General features: G+C 42.8%; 1 long non-coding RNA gene across 1 annotated transcript; it reads right to left on the bottom strand.

Moving 5' to 3' along the window:
- Window positions 1–3,240: 3,240 nt before the first annotated feature.
- On the bottom strand, window positions 3,241–4,043 carry LOC123073753 (uncharacterized). Its single transcript, XR_006435742.1, has 2 exons — window positions 3,807–4,043; window positions 3,241–3,528 (listed from the first exon to the last, which is right to left on the bottom strand). It is a non-coding gene; the product is annotated as an uncharacterized lncRNA (long non-coding RNA).
- Between the last annotated feature and the right edge of the window lie 12,537 nt (window positions 4,044–16,580).

The raw sequence follows: 16,580 nt of genomic DNA, 5'->3' as shown, positions 1-16,580 counted from the left end.
CACACATCCCTATTGAGGTTAAAGTTTTTCCAATTTAGGCCCTCATTGTGCCTCTGAAACACAATATGAACGTCATCGTAAGGATGCGGGCCATGATTCACAAGCAAATCCCGGTCAGCAGCACTAGCAACTCGGACAAACGCCTGACCGAAAGGGCACTTGGAGATAGAGACAACCACAATACGCCTAGACTGCAAGAACTCCATAAGAATCTCTCGAACATTTTGGAAAGCAACTTCACCTTGGGGCATTGGAATGATGGTTGCAATGGCGAGGTCTTCATTGGCGGGGGAGAGATTGCCATGGATGATGCGATGGCGAGCCGGACGACCTTCCACTTCAATGGCCTGATAGCCAGATGGGAGGAAAGGGACTGGATCGAAGGGAAAAGTTGCCATTGACGCCTGCAAGGTAGAACTCCTCGCTGCGGCAGAGCAATCTTCAGGCGGGTTTGAATGTTGCAAAGAACTAGGAGGCTGCTGGGAATGCGGGTGGGTAGAGGCGGTAATGACTTGATTTGACGGAACGGGGCAAGTGGTGGTCTCCCTGCCAGCTGGGGCCTGGGATATTTCACGCCTGGAATTCGGTTCGTCAGCCTGAAGATGCCTTTGATTGAGGGGGGGGGGGGGAGATATGTTGCGATGCGGCTCCTGGGAGATAGCGCCAGCAAATCTGCAGTTGCCTTGGATACGGTCTCCCTGCCATCCTTATGTTTCAGTAGCGGTCTAAGTAATCATACCAAGTTGCTTCTGAATTTTGATTTGCTGTGAGTTTTTCAGTTCTCATAACAGATGTCATAAAGTTTGTATTTGGTTAAAGCCTCTAAATTTGGTTGGTTATCTAGGGATCTTGAGGGTGGCAATAGACCTACGGTGTGAACTTTGTTGTCTATCTATAATAATAATAATAATATATTTTTATTTCACTGTCATTATTATTTCGTTTTTTTGCAATAACACTCTTATGAATATTTGGCCTACTAAATAATACACGCGTTGATATTTCCCTGTCAACGGCAACAACTAACCTGAATTAAAGGAAGCAACTTGCGCTATCTTTGTGCTATGTGTAGCAGTAGCATTTTTGTGTCAATCATGAGCGCGGGTGAAAAGCATGGTTTAAAACCAGTTGTTATATGCATTATTCTTTGTAAGCCAGTTTACTTTGTGTGGCCTACTAATTTAGGTATTGTTGTTGTACTCTACTTTCTACTATTTTGAGCATACAAAGTGACTTTGTATAAAGGCAGTTCAAATTGAAACTACTGAAAATGATTTAAATTTAGAGACCTATGTTCAAACTTTTGCGTATTATCATAGTTCATTTACGCTTCTGAATTAAAACTAATTAGACCATTGGACCGGATGAAATTTAGAATTACTTGATTAAATCATGTTAACTTGGACATACATGTTATTGATGGTAAAGACTTCAATGCGTACAGATACATTGTCTTTTCCTCCTCTCTGTAATAGATTATTAATTAGAGATGACAAGAAATGGAGAAACAATGTGTCATTGCCACCAAAGCTTAAACAAATATGTGTAAGGTCCGTATGGAAACACCAGATCACACTATTACGTAACATGTTCTCAAACTCAACACACACATTTTTTCCATATACAGCTAATTAAGTTCTTCATTGGTTTGAGGTAATGAACCGCAGGAGTCGCACAACTACTACGCAGGTAATAGTACATCTTATATTCAAAGACAATTTTGTCTAATTAGTAATTACCCTCGAATTGCTATCGACTAGGTCATTCATTCAGAAGTTCTTGGGAGGCCAGAAATTGGCCTCTGTGAAGGCCTACGCATCTACCTCTACGATTGTCGGCCATGCTTACAGAAAACATGGGTTCGATTCCTCTGATGAAAGTCAATCATGTGAATAATGGCGTGTGCCATGCTTCCGATAACTTGATGCAATAGAACCTATGCATTAATAAAACTAGACAATTCCCCGCGCGTTGCTGCGGGAATTGGTTGCAATAATTTTGATAAATTCGGCTGAGTGAAAATGTAATAATGAATTTATTTTACTTGATTATTTGATAGATGTATAACAGTTTCATAGGATAAATAGCACAATATCTTCTTCCTTGTGAACGAATTGTACATCTGGGATTCCTTTCTTGATGTACTCAAAGATGTATTTCCAGCCCTGGATGGATGATCCTTTGTGGTGTCGTGTTGAAATGAGATGTTGGTTACTCGCAAAAGAAAAAGAAAAAAGAAATGATATGCTGGTTGTTGGCGTTTTTGTAGCATTCTTCATCTTTGTAACAGCCGCTATGTAGTCTTTGTGTCTTTCTCTTGTTTGTTGCGTTGATGAAGGTGGCAAAACTTTTCTTGGTGCATGAGATCGCATACTATAGGAAAATAGGTATGCATGGTGTTAATTTCGTAGGAGGAACCGAGAAAACTACTTTGTATGTAATAGTTGTACCTGTTGCCTTCCTGCTGGTTGTCCATGTAGTTTGTAAAAGTCAATATTTAGGTGTAGGGAAGATGAACTTCTACAGATAGAATGCTACGGGTGCTGTTATATATAGATGTGGGGCAGAAAAAAAAATTGTAACCAAGCGATGTTGTTTTAAGAATTATTAATACACAACTAATTTAGCAGTGCCCCGCAAAAAAAAACTAATTTAGCAGTGAATGGTATTAAAAAAATAGCAGTGACTGTATAGAAAGTCATAAATGGTATTTATATTGTGATTCTAATCACCAGTAAATTAAGCAGTTACTGTATGTATTAATATAGCACATGCATGTAAGATTTGGGCGTGGTGATTGTTTGGATGGCTTACTTGGAAAGAAAATGTAAATACGTTGATTGGCCTCACTGAACGACATAGCAGCAAGCAAGGTCAAGAACGAAACGTTCACCCACAAGGCTAGTTTGGCCAAGCAAAAAATTTCATCATGTAGGCACCACTTATTCGGAGGCAGAGTGCCCAGGCCTTCAACCAAAAATGGTCTGACATTTTTAAAACACTGGCACAGTTTGAGCTGCATAAATTAGGTAATATTTATAGGAAATTTTAAGTCATGTGTCTGGTTTATAATATTTGCATGAAATAAAAGGTGTCCCTGATGATAACATTTCTGGGTTACAATGGAAGCTCAGCAAAATTGGTATGAAAATAAGAAATAATATGTACCAGTAGGAGGTAGAAATCGTATTCGTTTGTGTATGCAGTGAGGGAAGACAAACGAAGATAGCTACCGGGGTGTCGTCAAGCACGCACAACCTGACAAAGTGCAAATTTGTGATGGAAAGCAGTAATATGGCATACAGAATATGGAGGAGATCGGAGCGAGTTTCTCACCGGCTGCGGTATGAGAATTCTGGGAGAGACCCACCCGTACTGGAGGACGATGATACAAAATGAGGTGAGGTACTTAGGTGTAGTAGACTTTATAGGGCAAAAATCCATCAGTTTCTCTCGAGATTGTGGGGAGAGGAAGTGGAACGTCACGAACGTTATTAGAAGAGGGAACGCCAAACATCAATTAGGCACCTGCAACAGGAGTTTATTGTATTTTTAGCAGCCTGTATGCAACAACAACAAAAAGCAGGCTGTCCGCTATAGATCATAACCGGGGACGGTAAACTATGTGGGCTGGTGGAAGCAATGGGCTGCAGAGGGGCTGAAGCAGTAGGCTGTGTAAGGTTGGTGTGACATTTTTTTCATAAGAATATATAGGGATTTATACATAAGAAAGAACAAAATACTCTTTCCCTCGAAACAAAAAAGAACAAAATACTCTTGTGAAGAACAGTGCACAGGCACAGTACCTTGAAGTCCACAGATGGCGTCGCCATAGTCGAGTTTGCCGTCCTTGGCAGCAAATCAACAGCCAACAAAATTTTCTGAGCACTAAATCAGCGGGGCAGCACCTGCAGGAAAAGGGAGCCTCCGCCCAGTCGGGATGAGCAGCAGTGGCGTGCATCCCATGGCTGAGGACGGAGTGCCCACCAGAGGGAATCCAGCCACGGAGCACCTCCGGACATCAGCTGGCGGTCCGATTCCGGTGGAACCGATCGAATCCGACCATCCCACCGAAGGCAGATGCGTCTTGTCCGGAACGGGAGGGGACTGGGCACGAGAAGGGGGAGACAGCCCGAGAGAGTCGTTAGAAAATCAGAGGGGAGATAGGCCAGCGGTCCTGCCGGAGGGACGACTTGCGGCACGCAGAGGGAACTGGGCCGGCAGGACTGCCGGAAGGCCGTCGCGCTGCACGCAAAGGCTCCTCCTGCCTGAGGGGTGTGAGAGGCGGTTCGGGCTGCCGCGTCGGAGTGTTCAGAGGTGAGCTGAGCCGGCGGTCCTGCCGGAGGGGCGCCTCTCCGCACGTAGAACGCTCCTGCCTGAGGGTGTGAGAGGGGCTCCTGGCCGCCGCCACCGCCGGTGGCTGCCGCCTCCGCGCGTGATGCTATCCAGGGGAATGGGGGCGAGATGGGTTGGGCTGAATCAGGAAATTGACGTTGGTGCATGGTTAGCCTCTCGTGGTCCTACTGGTAGTAACTGAAGCTGATGTGGATGTTATGTACTATGGTGGGTCTCACATGTAAGCCACTAATAAAATGCTGATATGACTGGACTGATGATGTGAACAGGCTGCATGTCAAGAGAAATAGGTTAGTGGGGATGAACTATTTAGGTATTATAGATTCAATGATAGATTTGAAGTAATCCTGTCTCCATCTTTAATTATACCTGAATATTTTCAAATTATTATATTCTAAATTAAGAAGTACTACATTAATGCAAATGGTTATGCTATGGCTATCTGAGCTCTCAACATCATCAAGTAGATAGTAAAACATGTATATTATTCGCCGAGGAACCAAACCAAACCATTACATGATACGCATAATATAATTTTAAATCAATAATATAATATAATATAATATAATATAATATAATATAATATAATATTCTCAATTTTTTCCTTATGATATAATAGAAAAGAGCTCTCTGCCTAATATAAAAAAGCTCACAAAAAAGTATTAACAGGGCCTCCTGTGATCTATATTATTCTAATAAACCATACTAGCCTGTGCAGTCGCACGGGTTAATGACTAGTGTTCATGAATTTGAGTAAAATTTAATGAATTTTGGGAAAAATAATTGGTTTGAAAAGAATGCCCACGTTTAAGAAAAAATAAAAAGAAAAAAGACAGAAAAAACTAAAAAAAATAAAAACCAAGTGAATGTCCGGAGAAAAAAACACGAACTGAAGAAACAAATAAAAGAAGGAAAAAAGCAAGTGCTATATCACAACAGGTGGAGCAGCTAAGTGGTTGGTGCGCTTACCTTCGAGTGCACAGTTCGCTTGTTTGAAACTTCTTGGGTGCACATTTTTTGGGAGTTTAGAGAAATAAAATTGTATATGGGCTGGCCCAGGTAAAGCGCTATCAGCGCCAGTTAACAGAATGCACCTTAAGGCGCCGAACAAGAAATGCCCGGTCGTTTGCAGTCCAGAATTTGCCCCATGGCTATTGCATGGGCCTTGTGACCTGCAGTGTTCTGACGCCTAGTAGGTGATAGCATGTGCGCAAGTTGTTTACAAAAGAACAAGTCTGTCATGGCTCATGGCCACTTGCCGATCGTGTGGAGCGTGAGAAGCCACCATCATCGGTGGCAGATGAGTATTTTCGTTAATTATTAGGTCGCCCCCTCCCCCTTCCCAGCCCACCGCTTGCCTCTCTTAGAGCATCTTCAATAGATTATATATATATTTGGAAATGTAAAAGTAGATGTTGTATAATTTACATTATTGAACATGAAAAAAAAAATCTTTTTACATCTTCAAAAAAGAGTCAACAGACGATGTATATCTAGTTTAAAAAACAGATGATGTATATTTGGTGTAAAACTATGCTCTAACAGATAATGTATAATAGATGATGTAAAACTAGTTCGGCGACATAGCGGCGGCGGATCGAGACGAGCGGCGGCAACCAAGCTTGTGCACGAACGGTGGCGGCCGAGCTTGAGGATGAGCGGCGGGGCGGCAACCGAGCTTGGAGATGAACGGCGGGGCGGCGGACGAGCTTGGAGACGAAAGGTGGGGCGGCGGACGAGCTTTGAGACGAGCGACGAGGCGGCTAGTGAGCTTGAGGACAAGTGGCGGGGCGACGACTGAGCTTGAGGACGAGCGGCGGGGCGGCTAGTGAGCTTGAGGACAAGTGGCGGGGCGACGGCCCAGCTTGAGACGAGCAGCGGGATGATGACCAAGCTTGAGGATGAGCGGCGGGCGGCGGCAGAGTGGCGAGACGGCGGCAATTTGGGGTGATTAGGCGCCTTTAGTCCCGGTTCTGGAACCGGGACAAAACAAACGGGACTAAAGCCCAAAACATTTAGTCCCAATTTGCTTATGAACCAGGACAAAAGGGGCTCCACGTGGCCGTTGCGGGGCGCCCAGGCAGAAGGACCTTTATTCCCGGTTGGTAACTGAAGGAAATAGGCTCTAGAGGCAATAATAAAGTTGTTATTTATATTTCCTTATATCATGATAAATGTTTATGATTCATGCTAGAATTGTATTAACCATCATCGGTGGCAAATGAGTATTTTCGCTAATTATTAGGTCGCCCCCTCCCCCTTCCCAGCCCACCGCTTGTCTCTCTTAGAGCATCTTCAATAGATTATATATATATATATATTTGGAAATGTAAAAGTAGATGTTGTATAATTTACATTATTGAAAATGAAAAAACAAATCTTTTTACATCTTCAAAAAAGAGTCAACAGACGATGTATATTTAGTTTAAAAAACAGATGATGTATATTTGGTGTAAAACTATGCTCTAACAGATAATGTATAATAGATGATGTAAAACTAGTTCGGCGGCATAGCGGCGGCGGATCGAGACGAGCGGCGGCAACCGAGCTTGTGCACGAACGGTGGCGGCCGAGCTTGAGGATGAGCGGCGGGGCGGCAACCAAGTTTGGAGATGAACGGCGGGGCGGCGGACGAGCTTGGAGACGAACGGTGGTGCGGCGGACGAGCTTGGAGACGAACGGTGGGGCGGCGGACGAGCTTTGAGACGAGCGACGAGGTGGCTAGTGAGCTTGAGGACAAGTGGCGGGGCGACGACTGAGCTTGAGGACGAGCGGCGGGGCGGCTAGTGAGCTTGAGGACGAGTGGCGGGGCGACGACCCAGCTTGAGGACGAGCAGCGGGATGATGACCAAGCTTGAGGATGAGCGGCGGGCGGCGGCAGAGCGGCGAGACGACGGCAATTTGGGGTGATTAGGCGCCTTTAGTCCCGGTTCTGGAACCGGGACAAAACAAATGGGACTAAAGCCCAAAACATTTAGTCCCAATTTTCTTATGAACCGGGACAAAAGGGGCTCCACGTGGCCGCTGCGGAGCGCCCAGGCAGAAGGACCTTTGTTCCCGGTTGGTAACTGAAGGAAATATGCTCTAGAGGCAATAATAAAGTTGTTATTTATATTTCCTTATATCATGATAAATGTTTATTATTCATGCTAGAATTGTATTAACCATCATCGGTGGCAAATGAGTATTTTCGTTAATTATTAGGTCGCCCCCTCCCCCTTCCCAGCCCACCGCTTGCCTCTCTTAGAGCATATTCAATAGATTATATATATATTTGGAAATGTAAAAGTAGATGTTGTATAATTTACATTATTGAAAATGAAAAAAAAATCTTTTTACATCTTCAAAAAAGAGTCAACAGACGATGTATATTTAGTTTAAAAAACAGATGATGTATATTTGGTGTAAAACTATGCTCTAACAGATAATGTATAATAGATGATGTAAAACTAGTTCGGCGGCATAGCGGCGGCGGATCGAGACGAGCGGCGGCAACCGAGCTTGTGCACGAACGGTGGCGGCCGAGCTTGAGGATGAGCGGCGAGGCGGCAACCGAGTTTGGAGATGAACGGCGGGGCGGCGGACGAGCTTGGAGACGAACGGTGGGGCGGCGGACGAGCTTGGAGACGAACGGTGGGGCGGCGGACGAGCTTTGAGACGAGCGACGAGGCGGCTAGTGAGCTTGAGGACAAGTGGCGGGGCGACGACTGAGCTTGAGGACGAGCGGCGGGGCGGCTAGTGAGCTTGAGGACGAGTGGCGGGGCGACGGCCCAGCTTGAGGACGAGCAGCGGGATGATGACCAAGCTTGAGGATGAGCGGCGGGCGGCGGCAGAGTGGCGAGACGGCGGCAATTTCGGGTGATTAGGCGCCTTTAGTCCTGGTTCTGGAACCGGGACAAAACAAACGGGACCAAAGCCCAAAAGATTTAGTCCCAATTTGCTTATGAAGCGGGACAAAAGGGGCTCCACGTGGCCGCTGCGGGGAGCCCAGGCAGAAGGACCTTTATTCCCGGTTGGTAACTGAAGGAAATATTCTCTAGAGGCAATAATAAAGTTGTTATTTATATTTCCTTATATCATGATAAATGTTTATTATTCATGCTAGAATTGTATTAACCAAAAACTTAGTACATGTGTGAATACATAGACAAACAGAGTGTCACTAGTATGCCTCTACTTGACTAGCTCGTTAATCAAAGATGGTTAAGTTTCCTAGCCATAGACATGAGTTGTTATTTGATGAACGGGATTACATCATTAGAGAATGATGTGATTGACACGACCCCCCTTAGCTTAGCATTATGATCGTTTAGTTTATTGCTATTGCTTTCTTCATGACTTATACATATGTTCCTATGACTATGAGATTATACAACTCGCAAATACCGGAGGAACACTTAGTGTGCTATCAAACGTCACAATGTAACTGGGTGATTATAAAGATGCTCTATAGGTGTCTCCGATGGTGTTTGTTGAGTTGGCATAGATCGAGATTAGGATTTTTCACTTCGATTGTCGGAGAAGTATCTCCGGGCCCTCTCGGTAATGCACATCACTATAAGCCTTGCAAGCAATGTAACTAATGAGTTAGTTGCGTGATGATGCATTACGGAACGAGTAAAGAGACTTGCCGGTAACGAGATTGAACTAGGTATGATGATACCGCCGATCGAATCTCGGTCAAGTAACATACCGATGACAAAGGGAATAATGTATGTTGTTATGCGGTTTGACCGATAAAGATCTTCGTAGAATATGTAGGAACACTACAAGAAATATGTCAACTTATGACCACCACTATTGGTCACTGAATGGTCACAAATTTCCATTTATGACCTTTTTGTTACCAAAAACAGAAGGTTAAAAGCTGGGCGTCGTAAACTGACTATAGCAACCTTTCTTCTGGAATGGTCGCAAATGTTTATGACCAAAATATGTCCACTGTGGCGTTTTGGTCACTAGCAATCTCTCCAGGACACGTAGGCATCCAGCGTGGCAAGCTGATGTGGCACAAGATTCAGCCCGGTCCGATTAGGTGTTTTACATGGGCCTAGCCCAACAATTCGGCCTTTTTAATATTTATTTTTTCTGTTAATTTTCGCTAGCTACATGGGCCTGGCCCAACAATTCGATTCTCTAGACTGATGTCTGTTGTTGTACATTTCTTTTTTGGGCCTGGACCATATTTTCTAGGCCCCGGCCTTTCAACGGTCCATTTCTTTTCAAATTTCAGCCTTTGTTCCAACCAATATATTTTAGGCCTTTTTTCAAAGCCCGAATAGATTTGGTCCAATAGGCATTTCGGCCATTTTTCTTTTGGGCTATCTATTTCTTTTTCTGGCCACTTTTAGTCAAGAAATGAATTTCAAGTGAATAAAAAGTAATATTCTGAGTTCAGCGAGCAAGTATACATCAAGTTCAGCGAGCAAATATACATCAAATTCCCAGCATGTTCAGCAGTACATCAAATTTCTCAAGAATATTAGCATTACAAATTCAGTAATATATAAAGCAAGTTGTTGATTGGGGCTTCGGGCTTCTCCGAATGTCTTCAGCCCAGAACTCCTGTAAATGAGAGGAATAGTCACATGTTTATAGTCTTAATATAAGCAATATTTGCTAACAACAAAACAGAACAATTAATCTAAGAACCATGCAAGAACCTAGGTGTCCAAATCAGATTATGCAACATCGATTGACACTAAAGACATAAATAGTCACCAGATGGGCATCAAATCATCACAATAGTTTCTCGACAGATGATAAAAAAAGAACAGAATGTAGATGGCAGTGAGTTAAGCAAGCACCACAATAACAGAAACATGTTGTTAGTGGACTGGATGGTAACACAAACATCTACTCTGCCCTGCTGTAACAAACATGTACTTGACTCCTTACATACACCAGTGCAAGTGTTTTTCACATGTTACTACTTGATTCGACTTTATACATATAAATATACATGACAATAAACTTGCATAAAGAGGCGTCTAGTCTAGCATCAGACTAACTTACTTGTGTGCACTACTGTTGTCATCATGATAAATTGATATGCAGGGGAGAAGCAACAAATCAGTTCCAAATTGGTGTGCACTACTGTTGTCATCATGATAAATTGATATGCACTGCTGTCGTTGCTGCTGTTAAACAAATCACTACTGCTACTCCTGAGAGCAATTCCTACTCCAGCACCGAAAGTTTACTCCTAGGAGTATACTGGAAAAGTTTACTCCAACAGACAAAGAGAAGAAAAGAGAGAAGAGAAAGAAAAACATAACAGCAGTAACCAAGTCCTATACTACTGCAACCAGTACTGCTGCAAGCTTAACAGCAGCAGCAAGTGCTATACTACTGCTGTCCAGAGTACACTTAAATGAAATAATTCATTTATTTTTAAAAGTACTGATGCAAGCAATAGACTACACAAAACCTTCATTAAAGGAGTACTCCAATTCATCTTTAAAACAGTTTATGCAAGCATTAAAGGAATAGTTTCAGTTATTTTTAATTAACTGGGAAAGTTTTAGCTAATTTTATTAAAGGAAAAGGTTTAGTTAATTTTAATTAAAAGAAGAGAAGAGAATAGCAGAGCAAGCAATGCTACCAAGCTAATCTGACTGCAAATCAGAAATTACTGCAAGCAGCTCCATGAAAAGAAGTACTCCAAGCAGGCTACTCCAAGCAGTACAAATTTAATTAATGGAAAAGATTCACCTAGCAATGTTTATTTGACATGGAGTAGTTTAATCGCTGCTCCAAAACAAGCAAACATGCTACTTATGCATGACAATATGTGTCAAAGATTTTCTGCAAGAAGTTACTCCTAATGCTACTGATGCAAAACTACTCCTAATGGACTGCTACAGCTATACTACAAGAAGTTACAACTATACTCCATGTACTTCTGTCCAGAAGTTTTCCAATTCATCTTTAAAAAAACGTTCAAGCACTGACTGAAAAAGGAATGCAAAAAGAGATGCAGTACCCAGCTCTACTCCAGTGGAGAGCATCCGCCCAAAAGAAAACAAAGATAATGGCTGAAAAAATTACTCGAGTTTACACTCCTCTTTTAGCAGTACAAATTATAGCTAATGCAACATGATGGGAGCTGATGTCCAGGAGTATTTGCAAATGATATAGCATCATGTAGTAGGATAACATGTTTTAGCAGTACAGGTTATAGAGTAAGCAAGCAAGCAAGCGATCATGGGAGATAATGCTGCCAGTTAATATCAGCACATGACAAGACAAAAAGCATGGCATCAACACAAGCATCAACAACATACTAACACCTAAACTGATACTAAATTGATGGAGTCCCATCCATCCATGAGAGAAGAAAGTGCCTTTGGTTGATAAAGAGAAGAGAACACTTCCGCTTGCTGGGATCAAGGTCATGGTGCCCTTGCAAAGCTGGTACACCATGATCTACATGCATACCAGCAAGTTCACCAACAATGAATCAGTCAAAATATGCGTGAGGTGCGCCTTGGTGCTCCCGGCCTTCATGTACCTGCCAAAAGACCCATTCAGAATTCAGATCACACCTACACACGGCGAACCATTCAAATTCGAACCAACTCAAAGCAGAGCATGCCTTGTGAAATATTTGTTTCCTAGAGGAGATATTAGTTTTGAACCTCACAATGTACAAAGATCACACCTACACTCATTGATTTCAAATGTACAAAGATCAGTTTAGAACATGAAGAGTCACATCATGGGCATGACTACAGAAACACACATCGCATACATCAAACTGTGAGTCCAGGCAAACAATTCAGGGAATGAAGATGTAACCACGATCAGGCCAACCTTTAAATTACTGGGCAACTATCATAATCATCTATCAACTACGGTAGGAGCTGGCATAAGCAAAACTCTAGCAACGATTCTGGATAAAATATGCAGTGATTCTTTGTATTTTCAGTTATTTTTTACTGGTACTAGTAAAAAATGGCTCCCTAACCGCACCATTTTACCATGTACTAATACTGTAGACTAGCACGTCTAGTCGGGCATGGTAACAATCAATCAATTGATTTGGCTTGGACGGGAAGAAAATAAAATGAAGGGAGAAATCAGAAATGATCCGTGAGTAGGACTGTGGAAGTACCTTGCGGATGAACTTGGGGGCCAGCGGCCGGGGTGGGAGAGCGACGAGGCCTCGAAGCTGTTGACGTGGAGGTTTCCATGGAGCAAGATCTGAGCCATGGCGGCAACCGAAGGACCCCTCCAACGCGCTCCTGCTGGTCACTTGCCTGCACACAACCAGAGATGGCAGTTAGCTCCCGGCACAAGGAGAAACAACAGAAACGCAGTCAAAAACCAGAGCGGCAGTAAGCAACCAACAGCAGCGCCCGCGCACAGACTACGCCCAGACCGCCATAGCCGCAACACAAGCGGAGACCAACCAGTGAAGAGAAGCAGAAACGCATCGCACCGACAGGTAGGAGCAAGTGGGGGAAGCAAAACCGGCGGATCTGGCCGAGAGAGAAGCGGCACACACACGGCACTGCCACCACCGCCACACTGAGCTTAAGCGGCGATTCGTTGGTGTTGTGGACCAAGGTGTGTGGCGACGGCGATGTGGGAGAGGATTCATCTCTGAACTGAATCGAATCGGGGTTGGGTTGGGTTGAGTAGCAAGGGAGGGAGGTCGCCGGTGGTGATGGGGTTAGGGGAGGTCACCGGTAGGGGTGGGGTTGGGTGTCGCCGGTAGGGGTGGGGGTGGGGTGGGGTTGGATTGGAGATGAATCGGGGGTGGGGAGGGCGCGGATCCGGAAGCAACGCGGCGGATCTGGCTGCCGCCTCCGCCTGACCTGCTGCTACTCGACCGGGGAGAAAAGGTGAGGACGAGGTTTCACGGCGGCGGTGTGGGGGGAGGGCGTAGGCCGGCGGCAGTGGCGGCGATGTGGGTGGGAAGGCGTGGTGGAGGTGGGTGGCGGCTACGCGAGGGGAGGGGAGGGAAGAGGTGGATCGCTAGGGTTAGCTGTGCGAGAGAAAGATGGGTTTGCTGTGTGTGTGTGAGAGAGAGAGAGCGGAGGGGGTGGATGGACGGATGGATGGATGGACAGATGTTTGCCATGTCATTGATCCATGCCACAGCTGGTTCCACCAATCAGACTTAAGCATTTTTTTGTTTTTTCTCTTATAGTTTGTGCCCTCTTACTCAGGCAAACATTTAACCTTTTATAGTTAGTTAAAATAAACCAATTTTTTGTACATGTGTGTATTTAGGGATGACAAACAATGTTGATTTGTGAGGTTTTCATTTTCTTTGCTCAAAAGAACCATTTTCCATTTTCTGAGTGACAAAAATATGTTTTTTTGTGAAGAAACTACCATTCATTTGTTGCAAAATGGCACTAAATCATTTTTCTAAAATATTAGACCATATTTAATGTATAATTGACCAAACGGTTGGGTGTCAAAAGCTTTTATCCACCTTTGGTGAAAAAGACAAATTTCCGTTAAATCAGCAGGAAGCGGGTCAAATTTGAACCGTAGCTACCTCATAGTTTGCTTTTTATTTTTTCTAAAAATCATTTATAGGTAAAGAAGTATCTATTTAATCACAGAAACACCAAAAAAATTACAAGATTCAACCATTAGCTAGGAACGGTCATTCCCGCCGTTTTGACCGCATTTTGAAACGGGCATAAAAAATTCAAAAAAAATCAAAAAATTGGGAAACCTTCGCATTGTGTCATCATATGTGGCCAAGTTCCTAGGAAAAATAACAAACTTGCAATACGGCAATTATTTTAAAAAAGTGTTCTCAGAAACGAGCTATCATGTGTGGAGATCAATGGCTTTCAAGCCAAATGATCAATCTTATGGCCACACTCATGGCATAGTTTGTTCAAATGATCTCATATTGTGCACAAGAGTGCATATTGGAATCGCAAACAATGTTGCCTAAGGAAGTTTTCATTTTCGTTGGACGAAAAAACCATTTTCCATTTTCCGAGTGCCCAAAAGAAGGGTTTTTTGTGAAGGAACTACCAAATAATTGTTGCAAAATTGGAAAAAATCATTTTTATAAAATACTAGGCCATATTTATTGCACAATTGACAAAATGGTTGGGTGTAAATTTTTTTGATCCACCTCTCGTGAAAAAGACAAATTTCCGCCGATTCAGTTGGAAGCGGGTCAAATTTGAACGGCAGCTGCCTCATAGTTTAATATTTATTTTTTCCAAAAATCATTTCTAGTTACATAAGTATCTTTTTAATCAGAGAAACACCAAAAAAATTCCAATATTCAACCACTAGCTAGGAACGGTCATTCCTGCCGTTTTGACCGCATTTTGAAACGGGCATAAAAAATTCAAAAAAATCAAAAAATTGGGAAACCTTCGCATTGTGCCATCATATGTGGCCAAGTTCCTAGGAAAAATAACAAACTTGTAATACGGCAATTATTTTAAAAAAGTGTTCTCAGAAACGAGCTATCATGTGTGGAGATCAATGGCTTTCAAGCCAAATGATCAATCTTATGGCCACATTCATGGCATAGTTTGTTCAAATGATCTCATATTGTGCACAAGGGTGCATATTGGAATGGCAAACAATGTTGCCTAAGGAAGTTTTCATTTTCGTTGGACGAAAAAACCATTTTCCATTTTCCGAGTGCCTGAAAGAAGGGTTTTTTGTGAAGGAACTACCAAATAATTGTTGCAAAATTGGACCGAATCATTTTTATAAAATACCAGGCCATATTTATTGCACAATTGACAAAATGGTTGGGTGTAAAATTTTTTGATCAACCTCTCGTGAAAAAGACAAATTTCCGCCGATTCAGTTGGAAGCGGGTCAAATTTGAACTGCAGCTGCCTCGTAGTTTAATATTTATTTTTTCCAAAAATCATTTCTAGTTACATAAGTATCTTTTTAATCAGAGAAACACCAAAAAAATTCCAATTTTCAACCACTAGCTAGGAACGGTCATTCCTGCCGTTTTGACTGCATTTTGAAACGGGCATAAAAAATTCAAAAAAATCAAAAAATTGGGAAACCTTCTCATTGTGTCATCATATGTGGCCAAGTTCCTAGGAAAAATAACAAACTTGTAATACGGCAATTATTTTAAAAAAGTGTTCTCAGAAACGAGCTATCATGTGTGGAGATCAATGGCTTTCAAGCCAATGATCAATCTTATGGCCACATTCATGGCATAGTTTGTTCAAATGATCTCATATTGTGCACAAGGGTGCATATTGGAATGGCAAACAATGTTGCCTAAGGAAGTTTTCATTTTCGTTGGACGAAAAAACCATTTTCCATTTTCCGAGTGCCTGAAAGAAGGGTTTTTTGTGAAGGAACTACCAAATAATTGTTGCAAAATTGGACCGAATCATTTTTATAAAATACCAGGCCATATTTATTGCACAATTGACAAAATTGTTGGGTGTAAAATTTTTTGATCCACCTCTCGTGAAAAAGACAAATTTCCGCCGATTCAGTTGGAAGCGGGTCAAATTTGAACTGCAGCTGCCTCATAGTTTGCTATTTATTTTTTCTAAAAATCATTTCTAGTTACATAAGGACCTATTTAATCATAAATACATGATTTGGTGGCAATACGTCGAGGTTTGGGCGGTGGCCGAGGACCCCAACTCTAGAGCGCGTAAACTCGCATGCCCGTCGCGTGGTCACCGCTTGACCGTAATGTTGCCATGTGTTCTGGGCGGCTTAGGCATGTCTAGTGGGTTGGGCACTCCCCAGGTTGGTGCTAGGAAGAAAATTACAACATAAGATTCTCACGAGAAGATCGATCGATGCTCAAACATGAATTATCAGCCAAGTGTTTGATTAGCGGTACGGGAAATGCACATGGCCAATGGGCGTGAGTTTTGGCTGAGGATGATCATCTACTAAGGAGAATGTCTTCACAAATTTTTAGCTCAAAAGGAGGATCCTAGGTGGTACTTGCTTTGCAAAATACCACGCTGGACAAAAATATGAATGTTGAAGCTGGGCTCAAAATAATGAATGGATTGAGATGAAATTTTGTGGAGGATGGTTATTTGGGCATAGGAAAGCATTGTAGAAAATTGATACCATTTGGACATGCCAAAGTAGTACTTCCTTCACAATGCTCTTCTATGCACAGAAACTTGGGAAAACTAGTGAGAGAGATTGGATGAATGAAATAAGCTCAAAATTTGTGTAGGTAAGTTACTTAGGTATGGTCATGCGCTGGTCAATTTTCAGATCAT

The sequence above is a fragment of the Triticum aestivum genome, chromosome 1A, assembly GCF_018294505.1.
Source record: "Triticum aestivum cultivar Chinese Spring chromosome 1A, IWGSC CS RefSeq v2.1, whole genome shotgun sequence".
Classification (NCBI taxonomy): domain Eukaryota; kingdom Viridiplantae; phylum Streptophyta; class Magnoliopsida; order Poales; family Poaceae; genus Triticum; species Triticum aestivum.
Note: the sequence above shows the minus strand (reverse complement) of the source record. Positions and strands in the feature narration are given on the sequence as shown.